The 25,991-nt window shown below is 40.0% G+C and overlaps 1 pseudogene across 1 annotated transcript; it reads right to left on the reverse strand.

Annotated features, from left to right (window-relative positions):
• Positions 1-2,700: 2,700 nt before the first annotated feature.
• On the reverse strand, positions 2,701-3,861 carry LOC311586724 (small ribosomal subunit protein uS3-like; annotated as a pseudogene). Its single transcript has 2 exons — positions 3,507-3,861; positions 2,701-3,061 (listed from the first exon to the last, which is right to left on the reverse strand). The product of its transcript is annotated as a small ribosomal subunit protein uS3-like (transcript).
• Positions 3,862-25,991: the final 22,130 nt, after the last annotated feature.

The following is a 25,991-nucleotide window of genomic DNA, read 5'->3' on the forward strand; positions in this document are numbered from 1 at the left end:
GTCACTATATATGAGGCTACACACAGGCATGCATGTCCTTGGGTGGTTTTCACCTAGGACACTTGCTGGCAACTGGAACACATGCTTTCATAAGATGGAATCTAGGTGGCCTATTTTCTTATCCACAATAAAAAGGTGATGCCCTCTAATAAAAGGCTTATGAAATAGGTTTATTGAATATTTATATAGCAGAGTCTTATTGACTAGAGATAGTGGTTAAACTGAATGATCAACCACAAACTGAGAGTCTACCTAATAAGAAACAATGATGTTTTGTAATATGGGTCAGGAAATGCAATTTTCTTAAATAAAGATGCTTAACGTATACACAAAAAATACGTTTCCCAGGCCCATCCTGGCTTCCTTCTTTTCATAGGTACTTCTAAGGTGATAAGAGTAGAAGTGCCTTCCTCTCAACAACAAAAGCAGGTGTTTTTTCCCCATAACTCCTGGGATATATACCATATCAAAATACAAAACAGAATATGAATCACTGAAATCTGAGCTAACAATCCTGCTCCTTACTAAAAAATCTACAATATACCAGGTGTCTTACAGATATATTTCTTGAGAGCTTGTTAGAAGGGTTAGTAGGGGAACACTGCTACTAACTATTTATGGACCCTAATTGAAGATGGGTGTTCTTTGATTCTGAGAGGGTCCTCCTCCCAGAAATGTGGTCCTTTTCCATTGAGTGCACAGCATTGGGAGGAATGCACATGGAGCAGTGCGGAGGAATGGGAACTTCTCCCTGGCCAGCCAGATCGAGCCTGGTGGTCCACAGGGTTAATGACATCATAGCTCAATTGCTTATACCTCTAGATCTGTTCCTTATTGATCATGTGATCATATGCCTGAGTATTATTCTCAGATTACCTCATGCAACCATCAAGACAGCGTAACAGCACATACTCATTTCTATTCTACAAAGAAGGAAACTGAAAATTTACAAATCCTTTTGCTTAAGGTTACAAATTAGCATACTACACAACCTGAATTGTAATAGGCAGTGTGCCCCATGCAAATTTAAGTTCTTAATAATAACGACTCATTATTGTGAAGATTCTGCTCTTGAAATTTGTCTTTGTTAGTCCCTTTAGGGCTCTAGTCCCCAGAGGTCAGCCCAGGGCTTCAGAGAATAGAAACCTATTCTGCATGAATGTGGCAGGATAAGGAACTTGAATTTTTAGGGGAAATGAATGGCAGGGGATAGGTAGTCTGCCCAGTGGAGAAAGTTGGCAAATGTCATTGAATCTATAGTCCCTAGAGAAGCTTGCTTCAGGGTGTGTAGAAGAGCAGAAACAAGCAACGGAAGTTAGAAAAGGTCACACATACATCTTACCAACCTCCTCTTCAATGCAGTACAAGTGAAAAGGGAATAAAACAGACATTGCTCATTAGGATTTGCATATAAACAGATGTCTTTAATTAACGGTATTTTTTTTTTATGTTTAATGTGGTGTGTGTGTGTGTGTGTATGTGCAGGTCCAAAGGTGTATATGTTGATATTGTATGGCTTCCACAACTGCACTCTATCTCTGCTTTTAGACAGGTTCTTTCATTCAACTCAGAGTTCATTGATTAAATAAACTGACTTGTCAGGAAGCTATGGGAGTCTGATAATCTCCAACAGTTATAACTTGGGGTACAGATGCAGGTGACCAGATCTAGGCTGACAAGGACCCAGGCTCCCTGCTCCTTTAACATTGCCCACACGCTTAGTGATTCCTGAAGATATCTACTCAAATGCCCTGCATAGAACCATCACAAACCTCTAAGGCATAACAAACCAGGTCTCAAGGTTGACTTTTCTTTTCTCCTTGACAATAAGCTGTCCCCAGAAGAGATCAAAGAAATGCTGAAACGAACCTAAACTTACTCATGTTTTGATTCTTCCTTTGGTTCTTCCTTTGAATCTCTTTGATCTGAAGAAACCAAATGGAAGGTGAGACATATATAAGAATCATTCTGAGTGATGGTGTGCATAAGGAGGGATTCTTGATCCCAGCCACTGAAAATGCCCCTTCCTTCCTAACCATTATGCATGCTAATCAGTGCATAATGAAGCATCAGCTCTTGAAGGAGAGAGTCAAGGTGCCAGATTTTTGAACCTGGCAATGTAGACAAGTTGGATACCATAACCCCTTGAAATGGTGGATCCTGTTTCAACCTACGGCAGTTTCTGCAATGTAGTTGTGAATTCCAAGGAGATTAGAACATTGCTTCAGGATGCAGGCCCCTAACTCACCAAAGGAAGTCAGTGTTTATATACAAAGGAATCTGATACATGAAATATGGCTGCCAACGTCACAGTAAAAAACAAGCAAACAAACCAAAAAACCATCTGCGCATGCTCCACTAGTTTCATTACCCTGGAAATGGGTATCCTCCTCTTAGTTTTGCGGGCCCCAGAAGTCCTCAATGATACACAGTTAGAGGAAGCAGAGCCATATGGGTAAAGGGTTAAGTTCTATACATTTACTTCTGTTAAGGTTTGTTTTTGAATTGGGTGGAATTGCAGAAAAGAGAAGAAAGACAATCTTTGCACACAGAATGTGCTGACTAATGGGCATGATGGTAGAAAGTTCTGGAAAATAAGACAAGGGCCCAAAGGGAACTCCTTTGTGTTGTTGTGCAAGATTTTATTAAATGTCTTTACAAGAAAACATCCAGCCTCCAGATGCAGTTGACAAGACCCTGTTATGCTGTAGGCACTGGCTAGGGCATGGCAGGTGGCTCTGGCTTTCCACCTTTCTGTTCTGAGATGGGGATGGTGGGCAAGATTTCATCTTTTGGTTGCACAATGCTCACAGGATCAGGCAGAGGCTTCTTGGAGCTAATTTTACCACTGGTGTACCAGGGAAGGATGATCTTCACTTTAATGCCCAGCACACCCTGTCTGAGGAGCACATGGCACACCGCAGTGTCAACATAGTACCATAGTTAATAGAGTCTCCACTGTGAATGATCAGACTATCCACAAAGTTCATGGACTTGTCCCTCTGTCCTCAGAACTTCCTAAAAACCACAATCTTGCATCCCTTTGCTCCACTCTTCATTCCTGGTGCTATGGAGAGGTCTTCATTTGCTCTTTAATACATAGCTGACAATCACCAAGTTTTGAAGATTTGATCAGTAAGATCAGCAAGACCACCAAAGGTTGAATGGAAACTCACCACTTACCTTTTTTCTTATTCAATGACTTTGAAACCTGTAATTTCTGAGAGAAACACTAATATGTGATCATATAAAAAAGTGAATGCTGAGGGAAATAAAGGAATAATGTCTCAATCACTGATTAATTTATATCCTATCAGTACTATTACAAAGGTCATTTCTCCTCAGCTTAGAAATTCTGAACATCTGAAAAAAAGAATCTTTGAAACAAGGGGGCTGGGTAACTTAGCCTTTTATATCTTGTTAGATAGTACTTCGTACTAGATATATGATCAGCATTTGGTTATAAATTAATCCTGCATATCACATAAAAAATAACCAAAGTACACTATTGCAGGCCCTTTGCACAGCAAGCCCTCCTAGGAGTTTGCATCACAGAGACACACAGATCTCCTGTGGCCACCATTTCTACATAGAGCTCTAAGCTGCTTTCAGGGGAGCTGAACCTCTTCTGGACCACTGCAGTCAACTCTCTGATCCAATGATCCTTCTCCCCAAGAACATTCTGTATTCTGGTGGCTAAAATAATGATTTCTGTTCTGGTTGGTGTAATTTGGACTTCAACTTGAGTAGCCATATTCAGCCACCTCCCGAGTGAGAAACTCATCCAGTTCAGCTTTGAAGATGCCATCAGCCACAAACTTCCTCTTCTTGAAAATCTGTACCACCATGCTGACACTGCCCAATGCCAAAAGGAAAGCTCAGAATGAATTCTAATGTTTTCGTGGTTGGGGGTGAGATGCCTTTCTGTTCCTTAAACAAATCTACAAAGCAGCCCTGAGATAAGACATAAGTGAAACTCTGTTATTGGAACCATGGCCATGATTAACTATGTAGGGAAAAGCAAAGTCTACTGGGATACAGCTAACATGAGCCATGTTATTTCTATCTCCCCTCCCCCCTTCCTGGCACCTAGGCCTATGGGTGATATCAGGGGCTCCAGGGAACTTCCTTTATCATACCATTGATAAGGACGGTCTCAGATCTTTGCCTTTCTCTTCAGTGACTTGCCTTCCCCTGAAATCTTCTTTGCCAGTAGCCCCTACACTTGGCTACATGGTGTCATTCCATAGATGAACATCAAGATGGAAATATGTGGTGTTTCTAGCCATTTTAAGTTCAAGAGACTCAGGAGTTCAATGTGATCCAGGATGCATCAGGTCTTCAGAAAAAGATGTGGAAAATGACCTGAGCTTATCTCCAGCAGAAAGCCATTATGGTTGAAACCAATGTTGTTCACAGCTGAGAGACTTATTTAAACAAACCAGAACTTTCAAATTTCATCCAGCCAACTAGTTTGTTTTCTGTCTTCACTTTCTCCACTATGCCTTTCACTTTCTCATGTCACTAAACACAAAGAGACTCAAGATGTGAAGTTAGAATCTACGTATAAGAGAAAGCATTGATTTCTGCTCTAATATTTATTATGGCCTCCATTTCTTGTTTGGGTTTAGAGTATATTTTATTGTTACTATAATTTTCCATATTCAAAGCTTAGGTTATCTATGTGTGATATTTCTTCTTTCTTAGTACAGGCATTTGTAGTTATAAATTTCACTCAGATTCTTTGGCATTGTACAATAAACTTTAGGTGGTCTGGTTTCATTTTTATTTAATTCAAATGTTTATGTAATATACGCTTTGTGGTTTCTATGATAATGTGAGTTAGTTGGAAGTGCATTGGCATGGTTTCTAATATTTGTAGAATTCCCAATCTTGGAATCTAATTTTTATATCACCTGTGTGTAAAAACATTGATATTATTGTATAAATCAGCATATGGTACATTCTAGAGAAGTCTTCATGTACTATTGAAGAGAATATGAATTTTCTATTCCTTGTTCAACTGTTTATAAATATGAGTTGTATTATATGTTATTAAGTAATATATTAATATAATCTTTCTGTCTAGTTTTAACATTTATTTTTGAGGATAGACATGTAAGTCTTTAATAATTATTATTTGGTTATTCATCTTTTAAGTTTTATCAGCTTTTCCGTCATGAGTTTTAGTACCTGCCTTTCGTTTGTACATATTTGTAATTGGTATATACTGTTGAATACTTGATTATTTTAAAAGTCCGCAATGTCTTTACTGACATATTCTCCTTAAAGCTTATGTTTTCTGGTACTAATGTTGCCTTACAGCTTTTATATCATTAATGTTTTCACAGGATATGTCTTTCCTCATCTTCTTGAAAAACTTATATTATTGTATGAGTGTATTAGTATTAGCATATTGCTGGTTTTATGTTCTCTGATTGCCTCTGCCTCTTGCTTAAGATGCTTTGATCTATTTATAATTAATGTTTGGTTTATTTATTTACTTATTTGCTGTTTTCTGGACATAAAATTTCTATTATATGACCAAAGCTTACCTCAAACTCAGTAGGTATTCCAGACTGAAATGAAACTTGAGCCCCATAGCCTCACTTCAGTCTCCTGAGTGCTGGATTTATAGCTGCATGTGACCAAACCTGGTCACAGAGGTTAATTTATGTGGCAGTTTGGATTAGAGTGGTTTCCATAGGCTTATGCATTGGGATACTTGTTCCCAATTAGTGGAACTGTTTGGGAAGGATTAGGAGTGTTAGAGGAAGTATGTCATGAGGGGTGAGCTTGGAAGTTTCAATAGCCTCCATGAGACAGACCCAGTCTCTCTCCTCTCTCCTCTCCTCTCCTCTCCTCTCCTCTCCTCTCCTCTCCTCTCCTCCCTTCCCCTCCCTTCCCCTCCCCTCCCTGCCCCTCCCTTCCCCTCCCCTCTCCTCCCTTCCCCTCTGCTCTCTTCTTCTTCTTCTTCTTCTTCTTCTTCTTCTTCTTCTTCTTCTTCTTCTTCTTCTTCTTCTTCTTCTTCTCTCTCTCTCTCTCTCTCTCTCTCTCTCTCTCTCTCCATGTAAGCTCTCAGCTACTGTTCCAGTGTTGTCTTGGTCACAGTGTCTTAGCATAGCCCCCTATACAGATATAACTGACGGGCAGCTCAGTCTTCATAGCAAGGGAAGAGGGAGTTGTCACTGACATGAACTCTGTTGCCTGCTCTTTTTTTTTTTTATCACTTCCTCTGGCCAGGCTGCCTCACTAGGCCACAGAAAAAGAGGATGCACTCAGTCCTGATGCAACTTGATGTACTAGGGTGTATTGGTCGGGGTAGGGGGTCCTCTTTTCTGAGGAGTAGGGGAGGGGAATTTTGATAATTGTTTTCTATGTGCCTTATACTCTTCACTTTTATTACTCTATTTTCTAAGTTCCCACTTTTGTCCTTTTTATGTCTTTGTTCTCAGCCTTCTTTTTTGAGACAGGGCTCATGCAGCCCAGGCTGGCCTTGGAGCTGGCCATGAATTCCTGATTCCACTGTATCTGCCTCCCACATGCTGGAATTACAGGTGTGTGCCACCACACTCAGCTCCTAAATTCATTCCCTACTGATATTTTGCATATTATTTAATTTCTTTTGTTGATTCTTGTCATATATTTTAAATTATTTTCTTCCTGTTTGTTCTACAGTTTCTGATAAAATAAATTTACTTTATAAAAACCAAGTTCAAGTGTGTACAGATTTAAAATTCAGAAATTTTGCTCCAGTGTAGCCATATTTTATTTATGACAGTTACACATATTTATATTCATATGGCAGAATCCCAGTAACGCAGTTTTTAAAAGTTCATGATATATTTTTAAATAGTTAAAGAAGACAGGAAAAGTATGTCCTTTTCCTTATACATATCCATGAGTTATTTTTACCAAGCTTTTTATTTATATAACTTTAAATTGCTAACCGGGGTCAAGTCCATTCTACCTAAAGGATTTCCTTTGAGAGTTTATTGGGGCTCCAGGCACAAATTCTTTTCATATTTGCTTATCTGGGAAAGTCTTTATTCCTTCTTTTTCTGAAAGTAACTTTGGAGGATACTAACTTATTTGCTGAATTTTCTTCTAGCATACTGAATAGCTGCTTTATAAATTCTACTATTTTTATCATTATAAGTACTGCTGTTCCCGTGAATCAATCATTTGCCTTTGGATTTTAACAGCAAGGGCATTCTATGTCTGATGTTGATCACTTAAAAATCAGACCTGGGGCTTGTACAGTTTGAATGTACAACTAGTTTTCATAAATTTTAGAAGTTTCAACCATGGTTTATTTGGCTTATTTCCTTATTCTTTTCTTTTCTATCTGTCGTCTATTTTTCTGGGTCTGCTTGTATAATCATAATATTCCATTCTTTTAGATCTCTTGGGAACTGCACATTTTCTCCATTTTTAGCTTGTTTTTCAGATTTTACAGTTTTCAGTCTGTATCATCTTTACTGATTCTTTATCTCGTCAATTCTAATGCTCTGTTGAGACTTTTTAAAAAGATTATTATTTAATTAAATGTAACTTATTTAATAATTTAACATTTCTTCCTTCTTTTTCCTTCCTTTGAGCCCTCCCATATATCCCTCTCTACTTTCAAATTCATGACCTCTTTTTTCATTAGCTGTTATTGCATGCATATATATATATAAATATATATTCATAAATATAACATGTTCAATCTGTATAATGTTATCTGCATGCGGGTTTTCAGGGCTGATCATTTAGTACTGAACATCCTATTTTTAACTGCAGTTTTTGTATTTTCAACTTTTTAAAAAATATTTTTCCATCACTTTTTTGATTTTGTATATTTGGTCATTCATTGTCATATTTTCCTGTAATTCTTTAGATATAGTTTGCTTTAATCCTTTAAATATATTTTATATACTCCTTTCAAGTCTTTAGTAAAGTCAACATCTAGATCTATACAGAGATTATTTCTATTGATTTTTTATTTGTAAATTGGCTTTTAGTTTGATGGTGTTAGTGGTGTTTTTTTTTTTTTTCAAATTGTGATAGTTTTGTATAGCACCCTGGATTTTTATTTTTCTAACCTTAGGAGATGTGGTTACAGTTGTTAATTTATTCAGTGATTTGACTTGTTTTTCTAATTTCTTTTTGTGGCTACTAACAAAACTCAGGGATTTTCCCCCCTCAAATTTTTTTTTGTCTTCTTTTAAAAAGCTTTAAAGGGACTGGTATCTTTGTTCTTGTTTGTCTCATTTTAATGGTTAAATGTTGCTCAGAAGGTATGCATTAATACTATGATAATTTTATTTTTGGCTGATGACTGCATGGAAATTATAGAATTGCTTTACAAAGTAGGCAGGGCATCAGCCATACTCCTTTCCGGCAAAGGCTCACATTTAGCTTTGGGTAGTGGATAGCTAGGATCTTTTCCCTCCCTTCCAAACAAGCAAACAGCTTTCAAGACCGTTGATGATGCCGAGATGGTCCTAAGGTCTTGGATGACTGTTTGGCTCCTCACAGTACCTAATTGTGTTTTGGCATATTGGTTGCTGAAGTCAATTAGTATGAGAGCCTCAGGCAGCTATGGCATTTGCCTCCCTGGACAGGCAATAAGATTGATGTTCACTTAGACAGTGCTCTTGGCTAAGCAACCTTCTCTCCACGGTTCTCCATATGGAGCCAGCTGCTTCCACTTACATAGCTGTCTGCTCTTTGCCCAGTTGTGGTGGACTTCCATAATGAAGAGCTAGAAATCTGGGGACACAACGGCCTTAAATATCTCACAACCTTTGGCTTAAAAATATAGGTATTAAGTGATTCAAAAAACAAAAATCACAATTTACTGCATGGCTTTGGTCAACTTCCAGAGTCATATGTGGTTGCTTCAGAGAAGTCTGTTTGGCTTCATAATTTCGTAGTGAGAGGATTTGCCACATTTGATCTCTGATATTTTATGCAGCACTATTTATGCATATAATCAAATGCCAAAGATGAATCCCCCAAACCATTTGTGAGGTACTCTAATACCCTGCTGCAACACATCAACAAATTTTAGTTTTTTCCCCCTATTCCCTCTGGAATTTCATGTCAAATATATCATTTTAATAATATCAAGATTAAAAATATGCAACATGATTGATTACTCGAGTTCCAGCCTCTGGCCAAGGGCTCTACTGATCTTCCTGAAGAAGTCTGCTGGGGGCCCCAGGCACATCTAGCTTTCAGATTACAGCCATACCCACCTTCCCAGGGAGAACTGCCAGGCCTCAGGATCATGCAGCTTTACCTGCCTTCCTGAAGAGGCCTGCCAGGCCATAGGGACACACCTCCAGCCCACAACCCTACCTGCCTTCCTAAGGAGGGCTACGGGACCTCAGGAGCATCCAACCAATGGCTAATGGCCAGCATAAGAACACAGTCAACAAGAGCCAGGGCAACATGACACTACAAGAAACCATCTATCCTACTACAACAATCCTGGATACTGTAACGCAGCTGAAACACAAGAAAATGACCTTAAGTCTATTCTTATGAAGATGATAGGGAACTTAAAGGAGGAAATGAATAAATCCATTAAAGAAATACAGGAATATATAACCAAATAAATAGAATCCTTTTTAAAAAGAGAAATACAGGAAAAATACAATCAACAGGTAAAGAAAATGAATAAAAGTGGAAGACGTGAAAGTGGAAATAAAAACAATAAAGTGAACAGAAACAATACCACTTCTGGGGATATACCCAAAAGATGCTTCATCATAACACAAAGACATTTGCTCCACTATGTTCATAGCAGTTTTATTCATAAAAGCCAGAAACTGGAAACAACCTAGGTGTTCCTCAGCTGAAGGATGGATAAAGAAGCTGTGGTACATTTACACAATGGAATATTACTCAGCTATTAAAAATAAGGAAATCATGAAATTTGCAGGCAAATGGATGGAACTAGAAAATACAATCCTGAGTGAGGTAACCCAAACCCAAAAAGACATGCACAGTATATACTCACTAATAATTGGATATCAGCCATAAATTACAGGATAACTATGCCACAATCCCCACAGAACCAAAGAAGCTAAGAAACAAGGAGTGCCCAAGGAAGCGTGCTTGACAGTCATTCAGAAGGGGGAATAAAATAGCTATTGCAGGTGCATGTAGGGAATGAACTAGGTAGAAGAGGGGAGGGGGAGGGGAGCAGGGGTTGGGATTAGGAGTAAGGAAAATGGGAGAGAGAGAGAGTGTGTAGTTTGAGAGAACAGAAATCAGAGGTTCAGGGCATCTCCGGGATGTGCCAGAGACCAGGGACAGGCAAGGCCCCAGGAAGTCTGTCGGGTCATATTAACTGAAATTCCTAGCAGTGGGAGGAGATATGGAGCCTGAAATGGCCATCTTCTGAAGCCAGTCGGGACATCCAGTAGAGGGATGAGGACACCAACCTACCCCAATCCATTGACCCACAATATTTCATGCCTACGTTATGTGTAGGGACAAAGATGGATCAAAGATTGAGCAAACGGCTAACCAAAGACTGGTCCTATTTGAGACGTATCCCATGGGAGAGAACCAACCCCTGACACTATTAACATTACTTTGCTATGTTTGTAGACAGGAGCCTAGCATAACTTCTCTGAGAGGCTTCACCCAGTACCTGGTGGAAACAGATGCAGAGACCCACGGCCAAACATTAGTCATATGGAAGAGTTGGGGGAACGATTGTTGGAACTGGAGAGGTCAAGGATTCCATAAGAAGACCTACAGAGCCAACTAACCTGGGCCCAGAGGGCTCACAGAGACTGAACCACCAACCGAAGAGCATGCATGAACTGGTCCTATGGCCCCTGCACATATGTGGCAGATGAGCAGCTTGGTCTTCATGTGGGTCCCTCAGCAACTGGAGTGAAGGCCCCCTCTGACTTTGATGCATGCCTTTGGATCCTGTTCTCCTAACAGGGCTGCCTTGTCTCGCCTCAGTGCGAGAGGATGTGCCTAGTCCTGCAGCAACTTAATGTGCTAGGGCAGGACCCATGGGAGACTTCATCTTTCTCTGAAGAGAAGGGGAAGGGGAAATGAGGGTGAAGGGAGGACTGGGAAGAGAGAAGGTAAGGTCTATGATCAGGGTGTAAAGCGAATAAATAAATAAATGAAGAAAACATTTCAATACAACTAAAGTATTTTGTTATTTGACCAGTGATTAGGAGAGAAAGAGCAAATATAATTTGCTATTTACACTGCATTACTATGGTATAATTTCTAATTTGAGTCACCTATAACTAAGAAGCAAGAGCATGGTAAATTTGCAGAAGTCTGAACATAATTCATTTGACTCCTTTATGCTATAGGTGAGCACACTGAGTCTCAGGAGAGAATTCACATCGTTCCTTTTTAGAACAGCCTTTTAGTTCTACATAGTGGTTATTTCTTAGCCACAATAAATAGTGTTGGAAGAGTTGAAATGCCAGTGGAAGACTGATGTTGGCTGCTTGGCAGGATAAAAGTACTGCCTCCTAGTGATTCCTTCTACTGTTTTTGTAAGGAAAAGAATTTGCTTTGTTGTGGGAGGAAAGGAGTCTTTCTACAGGAAAAAGAGAAATCAATTTTTACAGATGTCAGCTTTGAATTCTCTATCTGTACAGTTAGAAATGTTAAATTGAAATATAATGGCCCAGGATTTGTATTAGGGCCCACTTGGGGACATATGCTTGGGAGGTTTGGCAAGCTCATGTTGCGTTGCTTCCACACTCAGTAGAGATAAGAAATCTATGTGGATCACTGATATAAACACAAAGAGTGCTTTCACTATCTAGTATTCTTTACAAGATTCTGGCCACAAACAGGCCATCTGCACCTCAAATTGTGCTAGCATGAACAGGTAATTCTCTTTGAATGAGAGACGAGTTTCCTGTGGTCCAGCTAATGTCTTTAGCCCATCCCATCCCTAATCGTGGTGACTTCTTACTGCCTTCTAATTTCATTAGAAAGATGTCTTAGCTGTTCTCACAGTTGATTCTGCTTTGTTCTTTGTATAATATAGTCTTGGCATTGAGCTATAGATACATAACCTCTTTTAAATCATCAAAATATGTGGTATATCAAATACTAGAAAGAGGTGTTTTCAGCTCAATAACACAGTTCTTAAAGAAAATAGAGGGAGGACCAGGGACTCATACTTTTAGGGTCTCAGGCATTAACATTTAAAAATCATCTGCTATTATTAGAACCATATACTCAGAGGGATGCATCTGTTTGCTTTCATCTAAGTTTAACTAGAAACCACAGAGTTGAAAAGATTGATGCTATGAAGAAGAAGAAGAAGAAAAAGAAGAAGAAGAAGAGAGAAAATCAAGATAGATAAATGAAAGAGGAGAGCAAAAATAATGAAAACAAACACATACACACACAAAAGATAAGGGGAAGGAACTTATAAGGAGGTAGAAGAGTGAGAAAGGGAGGCATTCAAGAGAATGAGGACTAGAAGAACAAGAAGACAAAGACCGACAGGAAAACAGAGAGAGAGAGAGAGAGAGAGAGAGAGAGAGAGAGAGAGAGAGAGAGAGAGAGAGAGAGAGAGAGAGACAGAGACAGAGAGAGACAGAGACAGAGACAGAGACAGAGACAGACAGACAGAGAGAGAGACAGACAGACAGACAGGCAGACAGACAGGCAGACAGACAGGCAGACAATAAGAAAGAAATGAGAGAACCAAAGTTCTGTTCCTCACAGGATCTGGCACTAGTTTTCTACTTAAAGGGAGTCTGTTAGCCCCCTTGGGTTTGTAATTACCTATCTGTGTCATGAATAGGCTGAGCAATGACTGGGAACATTTTTGCTGCTTTATCATCCTGTGAAAATGGTGCCCCAACTACGGACTGCCTTTCCAAGGGCTTCTAGCCTGTGTGGATTATATTGTAAGTACCCCTCTTCTCAATTCTCACTTATTAGGCTCCATCGTGCAAGCGTTCCTGATGTTTCTCCAACCTGTAGAGTATACATTTCCCACCAAGACCTTTTACATGACTCTTTCCTCTTTTAGATGTGTTTCTATGAGGTCTTTGGGAAATGTACTCTATGACTTAGATGTTTGCAGAAAAACCAACTGTTACATTTATTTTTATGTAACTGTTTGTTTCTCAGTTTCTCTCTTAACCCAGCTATTGCACAAATAATTGATATTCTTTTATATTTGTTTAATCATAAGTTTCACAGCACAAGAGCTGAGCGGTAATTGCTCTATTCTATTAACCTTCTAAGCTAATTTGGCTTCGTCCAGTTTACATCACAGAGATACTTGCAATTTGTAGCTTTCTCTGCTTCAGCTTCTTCCTGATGTCTCTTGGACCTCTCCCATGGCTGAATCCTTTCTAACTCCTCTTCCCATGGCTTACAGAACGTTTAGCCCTAGTCTCTCCCCATTCAGCAATTGACTGTAAGATGCTTTATTGGCATACCAGGGGATAATTGGGGAGCAGTGTTTACACAACATTGAAACAGGAGATTCTTAGAACAAGGATTGCAACCAGATCTGGGGGGGGGGTACAGAAATCAGCATTTGAATTACACAATAACCTTATGCCTGCAGTCAACTATAGTCAACTACTTTGCCCATTGTTCCTCTGTAACACCAGGCCTGACCAGCATTCTTCCTTCCTTCCATCCATCCCTATTCTAGTGGGCAATTCTATTTACTTATTGTGTAGCATAAGATAACCTACCTTCTATAAGTATATGTCCTAACAAGCTTATAATCAGTCTTCCTTTAAAGTCAGGATTTTGACTGAAGGTCTTATGAACAAGGACAGTATTTAATACAGAATAGTCAACAAGCATTTAGTGAATGAGGCACATGTCTGGCCATAGTTATAGGTTGGAGAAATTTAAATATCATTACTTAATAGATTAGTATGTTCCAGAATATAATAGGGTAACAGCTTAATATATCGTATCATTTAGTTGTTATTTTTGTCTTATTTCCTTGTCACTGTGTATACTTGTCTTGCATTTATACAAGATTCTGTGTTTTTCCTCCCAAACTCTGCAACATCCTGCTCTGATTAATAAATTGCAATCAATTGCAATGCCTAATTATCTCCTTAGGAAGCCCGAAAAGAATGTAATAGATGGTGCATACTTATCTCTCAGCATGAGAGGGAAGCTATGGCTGGGTAACCCAGAAAAAAATGTTTCAAGGAGAGAGAAATGGTAAGAGAGAGAAAATGGAAAGTTCTAGGTAAGAATAACTGAGAATGGTGAGCATATACATATATCAGGTGCAGTGACAGTTGCTTAGTACCTGGGATGCTAAAAGCATATTTCTTATGTATGATCTGTGTACCAAGTGGAATGATTCAGAGATGTCAAGGTGCCTGATTAAAAAAATACAGGTGCCCAACGAATCTCCAGGTCGACAAAATTCTACCTGTGATCCTGTGGTCTATCAATATGCATTCCTATTGCCTTCCTCATGTCCTCTAATGCACATTAGAATTTGGAATAAAACGGGCCAGCAGCATATTCAGATTTATCTTGCTTTTTTTTTGTTAAAGCACTTTACTTTGAGATGGGGATATTCACCCTTTGTTTATGGGTGGGCACTACTAGGAACCTGTTACTGTGAGTGAGAAACATGGTGCTGAGTGCTGGGATGCAGAGCTGCCTAAGATGGGTCGTTATACAATTATTGATGTCAGAGAGAAGCCATAGATGGATCTCACTCTGCCATCCGGAATAGGCATGAGAATGTTCTCAGATCCTCTGAATCCTTATGTGGAAGGGTTGGAAGTTACCACCAAAGGACTCAAAGGACAGAACTTAGGCTACACGGTATGGCTGTGCCAGGAAACTTAATTGATCCACATGGAAAAATATTGCTTGGATCAGAGATGTCCATTCAGGGAGCACACTACTGCATTCTGGGAATGATCCAGGTACTATTGGAAGCCTATCTATTAGGGGGTGTCAGAAGGGTGCCCCCAAGTCAGTGGAAGATAAAATTTGTTCTTGGTTTCCCTTTGATTCAGAGAACCACTGATAAAAATAAATCGTTATGCTAACAGTGCAAAATATTTTAATTTTTTCATGATTTTTTATTATGTTGCTTTTTTTAACATACACATTTTGTGAGCCATAATTGTTTTACACAAGGAATTTTAGAGGGGTATAAGGTGCAGCAGGAGACTTACAACTTTTAGAGACCATAAGGAAAAATATGGATACTAATATTAGCAGCTGAAATGCCTTCATGGTTACTTTGTACTAGGCTTTATGATACATACCTTAGGCATTTTGATTCATTTTGTTCTTTGACCATCTCCACAAGGTGAGCATCATTCTTATGCCCGTTTTACAGGGGGACTCAATGAGATTTCTATTCCATGCCTTCTGCTTTAGTCTATTTTCTATTGCTGTAGCAAAATAGTTTTTGCAAAAATATTTATAGAGAAAAGAGCCTTGTTAAGTTCTCAGGTGTGGGTGTTTAAATGCATGGCTCTAGTGGGGCCATGTGGTGATAACATCACAGCGGTGGAGTGTATCTGAGAGGAAGAGGCTGCATGGTAAAGCAGGAAGCCCACCTGAGCTCGGAGAAGGTCCAGTCTTGTGAGAATAAACTCACAATGGAAGGAGAAGGTGACACCCCCAGTGACCCAGGATTTCTTTTGTGTTTTTTTTCTACTCTTTATTAGTATTTGTCTTTGCCAGTAAGATTCCCTGTGAAAACTGATAAACATTCCAGAAATGAAATTTTCCATGTAGATAAGCTGCAGTTTCTTGCTTCCTCTTGGTACACCGCCATTATGGCCTAAATCTTTTTCCTCCTTACTCACTCACTCTGTAGATCAGACTGGCCTCAAACTTACATTAACCTTCCTATCTCATCTGACTGAATAATTTTTGAAACATGGGAGGTTAGTGTATCTTTCCTTATAGTACTTGCCTTCTGTTAGTAAGTTTGGCTTTTTGTTTTCTTTTATTTTTTAATTAATTTATTTATTCACTTTAAATCTCAATTGTAGCCCCACCCATCCTCTTCTCCTGGTCCCATCCTTCCTCACTCTTCCCCCTATCCTCCCTCCTCTAGCCTTCAGAAAAGGGAAGCCCCCCTCCCAGCATATTAAGTCACATCAGGACTGAGCACATCTTTTTTCCACGGTGTCCAGGCAAGGCAGCCCTGCCAGGGGGATGTGATAGAAAAACATGGAACAGAATCCTTGTCAGAGAGAGCTCTAGCTCCCCTTACTCGGGGATCCATATGAAGACCAAAGGTAGGGCAGAGATGGAGGGAAGGTCCAACCAATCCTTGCCCATACCATGCAAGAAAGCCAACTCTTGGCACTACTGACACTGTGCTCCGTCTGCAGACAGAGCCTAACATAGCTCTCCTCTGAGAGGATCCACCCAGCAGTGCATTGAAACAGATGCTGAGACTCACAGCCAAACACTGGGTGGAACACAGGGAGCCTCATGGAAGAGTCAGGTGATGGATAGAAGGACCCAGAGGGAATAGGAGCTCCACAAGAAGACCAACAGTGCCAACCAACCTGGGCCCAGGGTGCTTGTGGAAACTGAAGCACCAACCAAGGACCATGTTTGGACTGGACCTAGGTCCCCGACACATTGGACCCAGGATTTCTTAAAGGCCCTACCACCTCCCAAATTTCCAAAGACCAATTTCCAGAGAGCAAATTTCCAAGGACATGACCCTTTCTACTACAACTACAGAAGTTGCACCAGGAGTGGAGGATTTTTTTGGGATGACTCAGCTGTGCAAGTTAAGACAGAGTTCTCACACTATGCATTGAGTCTTTCCTTGGCTTTAATCTACTCAGCTCCTAGGCTTTGTTTTCAGTGTTACTTCCTCAGAACAGCTTTTTCACTCTGTTTTCCCAGCCGCAACTAAACCAGATTTCTTGTTCCTCTGTCTCCACCCATTACCATAACATCTTTCTTAGTTGTGCTAGCTGCTCTGACTACTATAATGGTGGGAATGCTTTAAATACCACCTAACAGAGACTGAATTTATTTCACTGAAGGTCTAATTCCTGTTTTGATATAATAATGGCTTAATGATTGTGTGACCCCAAATATTCCTGGGACATTGCTCAGCCTGGGAGATACAGTCTTTTTTCCGCCGCTTTAGATGCTAAAGAGTTCTTGGGCCCACACTCAGGAGCTCTAGCCTCAAGCATGAAGTCCTCTTAGGTGGCCCCTGCTATCCTTTCTCTGCTCTCTTTTCTCTTCCACTCTCTCCTTCCCCACTCACCACAGTGTTAGTGCCAACTATGCCTAACCATGGTGTATTTTTCAGAAGCCTTATTGTTTCCTATCTCTATTATATGACCGACATGGATACTTTTGTCTGTCACGCTTACATTCTACTTTTTTTGCTTGGATACCTTCCAAGGTATTTTTTCCCCCTATGAACTCACTTCTGGCTTCATTGGAGCTTATGCTATTATATCTCTCACAGAATTCTATCATAAAGGCTGTTACACTTCATTTCACTTAGCCCTCCCTGGACTAGATCAGAGATCATCACACTTTTTTTTTTCCATCTGCAAAGACTTGGTAAATACATTTGGCCTCGTGAGCCGCACAGCTTTTGCCACAGTTATGTTTCTCTGCTGTTATGGCATGGAACCCACCTTATATAACATGAAAATGAGGAGAAGTGGCCGTGTTCCTGTGGAACAGGCATGAGTCAAGGTTGGCCCACAGATCACAGCATGTAGAGCATGTTTTTCCATGTCATAGACTATTGTCATCATTCTAGGCTGCAGATAGTTTTAAGACAAGTATGATTTATTTACCTAGATCAGGCTACCCAGATAAAGCCTGATGCCATCACAGAATAGATAGTTAAAAAATGTTGGCTGAACCAATAGTTCCAATTGTAGTGAAGACTGTTGTGAGCAGAGACTTATTTTTTTCTTTCAATACTAGTATTAATAGCTTCTGGACTTCAATTTCAATTTGTTTTACCAGTTGTGGTGAAGCCAGTTTCTTTGGCATTTGAAGAGGATGAAAGCTTTCCTACTTGTATATGGACTTCAGCACACGAAACCATGCACACTTGAGGTACAAAATCTCCTCTCATTGCTGACAAAAGGGTCCATGAAAAGGTAGGTGAAATGAATATGAGGTCAAGTTTTTCTAATAGTACTGAACACAGTAGGATAGGGTGAAAGATGGAGGGAGGGGCAACAGGAAGATACAAGTTGAGGGGATAACAATCGGGATGTAACCTGAATAAATTATTTAAATATAAAAAAACTAAAAAAAAAAAGAACTGAACACAGTAACTTTGTACTTCACAGAGATAGATCTAAAGAACAATTATACACGTGGAGGAGATAGGAGAATTTTCTGCATGCAGCCCCTGCATACTCTGGCCCTTGATCCTTTTCAGTGGGGATTAGCGTGTCTCTATGGTTTTGTCAATCTCTTATCTAGCTCTTAGCATGATGTGGAAAAGGCCATATGCACCATGCACCATGCCAGTTGCTTCTCAGCGTCTTCGGGCCACTGGCTAGACTGCTCAGCCTATACCTAGCCTCAGTGAAGGGTCTTATAAGAGTATATGTTTTTCATATGTTCCGCGTCACTTAGAGGTTGACAAATTGCTTCAGAGATCCAAGGGTATTGTTTATAGTGGGGAGCTAAGGGAAAACTGTACCTCTCAGGTACCTACAAAAGGACTCCAAGACAGCTGAGAAACTGAGGTGCGAAAATGCTAAATTACTTCGAACCATTTCAGAATGTCAAGGTCAGGCCAAGAAAGATGACAGACCCTGCCATAGGGTTGAGCCTCTCACTCTAACGAGGCCAAATGCTCTTCTGTGTTGTTGGTACCTTAGCTCCACGAGTGGGTTAATTTTGCCTCAGTGTCCCATTCTAGACATCGCTCCCCATTTAGGATATTTATTATCTTTTTCAGTATGTTAATTCTGAAGTTTTCCCCACTGGTTTATAAATATTTGAAGAAGCTCACAGGCAAGTTTTTCTATTCTGGCTTCTGCCTCTGGTAGATGGTTTTGCTTTCACTGAGAGCTACTTGCTTCCCTATGAGACCTTGGATCCAGCTTCTCTGCCAGTCTTGTTCTCACCATGGTTCCTGTGTGATCAAAAATTTATTTGGGACCTTTCTGATGCTGGGAGCTCACCAACAGAAGCTCTAGGTTAATTAGTTTTGGGAGGACTTGGGTATTGGTGGTGTTTAACTCCTGCTACCCCCACAAGATGATTCTGATTTTGTGCTGAAAATGAAGGCAGTAATTACAGATTGAGTTCTTGGGACAGAAAAGGATAATTTTGTATTGTAGCTCTCCTCATTACTACATGACCGTGAGAGAGTAATCTAAAATTTATGTTGCTTGCTTGTGTCATTTTACTTAGTGGCCTAATAGAACATACTTCATAGGAGTCTTATTATATATAAGAAAAAAAAAACAAGTAAAACCTATTAAGTGTCTAGCACATGATAAACATGAAATTAGCATCTATTCTTAATGCAATTGTGCAGATTTTGTTCTGATTGGAATTATTTTTGTTTCTTTTGCTATGATTACAATGAGGATGACAATTTTGTCACTTCTTCTGGGATTCAGATTAATAAGATATGTTCTTCCTATAATTATGGCAGATATTCAGGAAGATGTTAGAACTGCTGCTCATGTTAAAAATCTATTAATAAATATCGGCCTAAGCAAGTCACATGCTTTATGCCTTATTCTTGATTTTTGGGAAGAACTGAAAGCACCGTGGCAGAAATGATGACTACAGGGAGCAAGGAGTGGATGCAAACTCGTGGCCAATAATCCAGCTTACACACGTGTAACAGAGATGACAAAAGAGACAAAATACTTGCAGAAAGCCCATGTAAGCTTTAAGTAGTGAGGAAAACTTTCTACTCAATATTTAACACGGAGGAAGTTTAATTCTAGCAAGCCTGGCTGCAAGTTTCACGATTCAGGAGGCATTAGCTGGGACTCTGAAGTAGAGACTAAATAGGAGAAATGTAAAGCCACAGGAAAGCGATTTTTAGATATTTGGTCTTTGTTGGTTTGTTTGTTTTTTACAGAGACACATTCAAAGCCTTTAATCCCTATGTATGTATCAGGAATAGCCTGAAGTGGAAAAAATAACAGCAGCAGGTAGTTTTAATCAGAATTTTCTCAAGCCTTCTATTATTGTCAAGCTAATGGTCTCAGAGACCAACTTCTAGCCATATTGTGTGATGGGAGAAGCACAGTTTCCTTAGTGTTTCCTTGGAAGGAGGATGTCCTTGGGGAAGGAAGCTGAAGGTGGAAACAAGCTGTAAGCATAGAGGAAAGCTGAAGGGACAGATAAGTTCAGATTTAACATATTTCAGTCAATGTGATATGTAGTTTCCCTTATGCCTTTTGTTGGAGGGATTATTCTCTGTGCAAGATCTGTTCTTGACATTCTCCACAGTTGAGTGGAGAATGGGATATGACTTTCTCATGTACTCTGGTGCCCTACATTTGACCATGTCCCCTGGAGGGGGAGACCTGGTGGCACTCAGAGGAAGGACAGCAGGTTACCAAGAAGAGACTTGATACCCTATGAGCATATACAGGGGGAGGTAATTCCCCTCAGGAACTGTCATAAGGGAGGGGAATAAGGGGAAAATGAGAGAGAGGGAAGAATGGGAGGATACAAGGGATGGGATAACCATTGAGATGTAACAAGAATAAATTAATAAAAAAAGTTCAAAGTAAAAAAAAAAAGATCTGTTCTTGAAACCTTTATCAATAGTAAGCATCTCTTTCTGCTGTCTGCTCTGTACCTTTGACCTATAAATTACTTTAATGTCAGTAACAGACAGCATGCTAGAATTATCATTACGTGCCACCATGCCTACATGTCCATACTTTGAATTAGTTGTGATAGAGGTAACTTTGCTCTTTTTTTCCCTTAAATTTGCTTTGACCCTTCAGTGTTCCTTTTTTGTTTCACATAGGGTGTATGATTATATTATATACTTCTGTAAAAGTTGTTATTGGGATATTGATAGGAACTGCCTTGAGTCTTCTGTGGACAATATAGACATTGGAGCATTCTGAGTCTTTCAGTTTGTGAATGTGTGATGTCATCTTCCATTATGTCTTTTAGAATTTTTAAAAACAATTATTAAAAAGCATCAATGTGCAAAGCTTTCTTGTTTTTGATTAAATTCATTACTAGGTTTTTTTGAAAAATTTTTATTAATTTATTCATATTACATCTCCATGGTTATCCCATCCCTTGTATCCTCCCCTTCCTCCCTCCCTCCCATTTTCCCCTTACTCCCCTCCCCTATGACTGTGACTGAGGGGGACTTCCTCCCCCTTTATATGCTCATAGGGTATCAAGTCTCTTCTTGGTAGTCTGCTATCCTTCCTTTGAGTGCTACTAGGTTTCCCCATCCAGGGGACGTGGTCAAATATGAGGCACCAGAGTACGTGTGAAAGTCATACCCCACTCTCCACTCAACTGTGAAGAATGTCCTGTTTTGATGCAACTTTAAATGAATTTTTCTTAATTTACACTTTAGATTTTTGATGGTGTATAAAAGTTTTTGACCCATAATTTTGATATAACTGCTTGGTATGTGTTGACTTTGGAACCTGAAAGCTCTGTGTGTGTATGTGTGTGTGTGTGTGTGTGTGTGTGTGTGTGTGTGTGTGTGTGTGTGTGTGTGTGCTCATTATAATATTTGTGTCATCCTTAAATATATATAGTTTTATTATTTCCTCTATTCTTTATATGAATTTTCTTTTCTTTGCTTAATTGCTTTCTCAGGACTATATTTGATCAAAGTAACAAAAATGGTCATCTTGATCTTGCTTCTGATTTTAAAGGAAAAAAGGCTTTCTATGTTTCACTGAGAAAAATTGATTTAGTATTTAAATATGAGGCCTGAAACTCTAAGACTTGTAGAGGAAAACAAAGAGAAAAGCCTTCATGACATTGAACATGACAATGACTTCAGGAATGTGACATGACAAGTACAAGCAACAGAACAATATTAGGTAAGTGGGGTTTGTTCAGATTGAAAGCCTCTTTATAGCTAACAAGACAGCAGAGTGAAAAGGAGGTCTAATGAGAAGGAGGAATGAATGCAAACCATATATCTGCTAAAGGATTAGCAACCAAAATACATAAGAAATATGTATGTTTTATTTGTTTTTGTTGTATGGGTAAGAGTCTTTGTTCATATGTGCATACATGCACCATATGTGTACTTGATAGCCAGGGAGGACAGAAAGGGGGTTGGCTATCCTAGAAAGGGATAGAAAGATTGCTCTAACAGATAAATGGGTTAGACCGTGTGTGTGTGTGTGTGTGTGTGTGTGTGTGTGTGTGTGTGTGTGTGTGTGTGTGTGTGTGAGAGAGAGAGAGAGAGCAGGAGAAAGAGAGAGAGAGAGAGAGAGAGAGAGAGAGAGAGAGAGAGAGAGAGAGAGAGAATGAGTGATTGTCTATACAGACTGTCATTCTGTTTTAAGAAATAGATACTGTTATTTGTAACACAACGAATGAACCTTGCAAAGTTTAATCCGAGAAAAACATTCCAGTTATATGAAGGAAAAATAATACAGGATTCTATATGATGTGTCTAAAGTAGTCAAAAAATAACAGAATCAGACAGTGGATGGCAACGGCCTGGGTTTGAGAAAGCAAGGGAATGCTGCTCAGTAGACAAAGTGCTGCAGCTTTGCCTGGTGTCTAGAGTTCTGCAGTTCTTCCCACCATGGAAAGAAATTTAAAGCAACGTAGAAAAAAGAAGTACAAAAATGAAATTTCAAGAAATATTTCAGAGGGCAATGGGAAAAATTTTAAAACATAGACTGACTTCCAGGTTAGAGCATTGACGTGCTGGGTACATATTTTCATTGATGCTACAAAATGCACACAGTGAGGTGACACTAAGAAACGATGTTCAATGCAAATACTACATAGAGAATCCTGTGAACATCTTCCACGCTATTGGTCACTGTGATGGCATTGAAGAACCTGGCTGTTAGATCAGAGATAGGACTTTAATGTTGCATCACGTTAAATCCCCACAATCCAAGGGACTGCGCATCAGTTTGCAAGGCTGGAGCTGATGCTCTGTCTCAGCTCGTGCTGCTCTCCTGACTTCCTGTCAATGCCCATCTTCTCTCCAGATCCTTTGTCCTCCGCTTTTCAGCTCCTCTACCAAAACCTAATCTTGAGAGCACGGAGTCAAAACTCACCAGGCCCCGCTTGACAAAGAGCTGATAAATTGATCAGATGAATGGAACTGACAGAAACAAAACAATTGTTGGGGATGGAAGGAGAGGAGTGTGAACTGTGAATAAACGCAGGGGTTGGGGTGGCTGGGAGAAAAGACACAGGGCCATTTTTGCAGTACAGAAAAATTCACTGTGAACCCATAGGAGCCTGGCTTCAGGACAATGTATTTAGATGAGTTTGTGAGTCAGGAATGGATCATGATCATGAGATGAGGAGTGGAGTATAAAGTACAAAACCTGAGCATTGCCAAAGGCTGTTATTAGTCTCTTCTTGCCAGTTTCAAAAAGGAATATGTAATTTGTTTTGCTTCATGGCTTAGGAGTTTTTACAGCGAAGTACTGATACTCTCTGTCAACAAATAAAATAATTTCAAGCTATCTTTTTATAGCAGAGGTCTAGGCAAAAAAAGGCCTATATAATTTTACTAGAGGATGTCAAGGGGGTGTGACAGGACAGTGATAAACTAGAGAGGGAGGGGATGGCAGTGGCTTCACTAGGAACCCACACTACATCACAGACAGTGAAGGCTGAGGCACTTATGTCTGTGATGGAATGGGGACCTAAGGTTCTGGCTGTTTAAAAGTAGCTATGAGAGCACAATTTGCATGTAAATCTTTAGTTGTTGTAATCTCTGTGTACAGAATACGTTCCCCCCCCCCCAGGGGTCTGAGCTCTGCCCAAAAGAGAGAGAGGAGAATGTATAGTAATGGAATTAGCATTGTGTAAATGGACCCTGGTGGCTGCCCAAAACCTGACTTGAAATTTTCTTAATGATAAGTCAGGTCTAACACCTGTATTTTATAGGGGTAAGTGGCCCAATGTGTTCAAAGTCATAGCTGTGACAGTTATTTGTCCATTAGCATTTGACCGTGTCCCTTGACACAGAGACATTTATGGGAAGTGACCTCCTTGTAACTGCTTCTCTAGATTCAGTTGAAGACAGAGGTGATTCATGGGTGACTTTTGGGCCAAGGCTTTCAGGGACAGGGGTAATTTCTGCATCTCCTCTTTGTCATCTGCATATGAGCAACATAAGCCTGAGGCGAGAGGAAGCCAAGTAGGATCAGCATGTGCAGGAAAGCTGTCATATGCATTCACCCATAGATGAGCAACAAAGAGCTTGCCTTACTTAAGCTGACACATACTACTTTGGAGATCATTTTGTGACTGGAGTGTGGCTAAAATCAATAACACAATCCTTAGCATATAGCAGGTATTGTGTAGTGTAACTTTTTGTGTTATGTTCATAATTAGGTAGTTATTGTTTGATTAAATTGTGTGTGTGTGTGTGTGTGCGTGCGTGCACATGTGTGACAGAGAGAGAGAGAGAGAGAGAGAGAGAGAGAGAGAGAGAGAGAGAGAGAGAGGGAGGGAGGGAGGGAGGGAGAGAGAGAGGGAGAGAGAGAGAGAGAGAGAGAGACAGAGAGAGACAGAGAGAGACAGAGAGAGAGAGATATAGAGAGAGACAGAGACAGACAGAGGCAGAGAGACTGTATGCATATTAGTCCAGGTATCTGTGGAGGCCTGAAGATTTGATTCCCCCCGAAGAGCTGAAATTATGGACAGTTTTCCGCCTCTCTGTGTAGGTGCCATGAAACAAACTGAGGTCATTTTCTGGAGCACTCTTTAGCCCTGAGACACCTCTCCAGGCTCCGCAGTTATCATTTAAAAACACATTAGTTATAAGTGAGTATATACCATGTGTGTCTTTCTGGGTCTGGGTTACCTTGCTCAGGATAATGACTTCTAGCTCTATCCATTTGTTTGCAGATTTCAAGACTTCCTTGTTCTTAATAGCTGAGTAGAATTCTATTGTGTAAATGTACCACAGTTTCTTTATGTAGTCTTCAGTTGACAGACATCTTGGTTGTTTCCAGATTCTAGATTTTACGAATAAGGCTGCTATGAACATAGTTGAGCAAATGTCCTTGTTTATGGTGGAGCATTTTTTGAGTATATGCCCAGGAGTGGTTGGCTGGGTCTTGAGATAGCACTAGTCTCAGTTTTCTGAGAAAGCACCAGACTGATTTCCAAAGTGACTGTACAAGTTTGCACTCCCACTAGTCATGGAGAAAGAAGTGTTCCCCTTTCTCCACATCTTCGCCAACATGTGCTGTCACTTGAATTTTTGATCTTAACCAAAGATCAAAAGATGGGACCTCAGAGTCATTTTAATTTGCATTTCCCTGATGATTAAGGACATCAAGTATTTCTCTATGTGTTTCTCAGCCATTCACTATTCTTCTGTTGGAAATTCTCTGTTTAGCTCTGTACCTCATTTTCTTATTTGGGTTATTTGGTTTATTGAGTTCTTTATATATTTTGGATATTAACCCTTTGTCAGATGTAGGGTTGGTGAAGATCTTTTCCCAGTCTGTAGGCTTCACCCAGTGGGGGATCTGGACGGTTGCTGGGACTCACTGCCGGACTCTTGGTGAACATGGTATGAAAGAATAGGGGATAAAGGGACCCAGAGGTTCAGGAGCCCCACAAGAAGACCATCAAGGCCAGTGGATCTCGACCCAGGGGTGGGCCTGCACAAACTGTTGCACCAACCAAAGACAACACTGCAATAAACCTAGGCCCTCTGTTCTGATCTAGCCAATGGACAGCTCTTTCTCCACAGTTGTGGGAAGAGCTAGGACAGCTTCTGACATGAGCTCTGGTGTCCCCTATTTGATCACTTCCCCTTGGTGGGGAGGCCTGGTGGGCACACA

This window comes from Acomys minous (genome assembly GCF_964271855.1).
Source record: "Acomys minous genome assembly, chromosome: 16".
NCBI classification, from domain to species: domain Eukaryota; kingdom Metazoa; phylum Chordata; class Mammalia; order Rodentia; family Muridae; genus Acomys; species Acomys minous.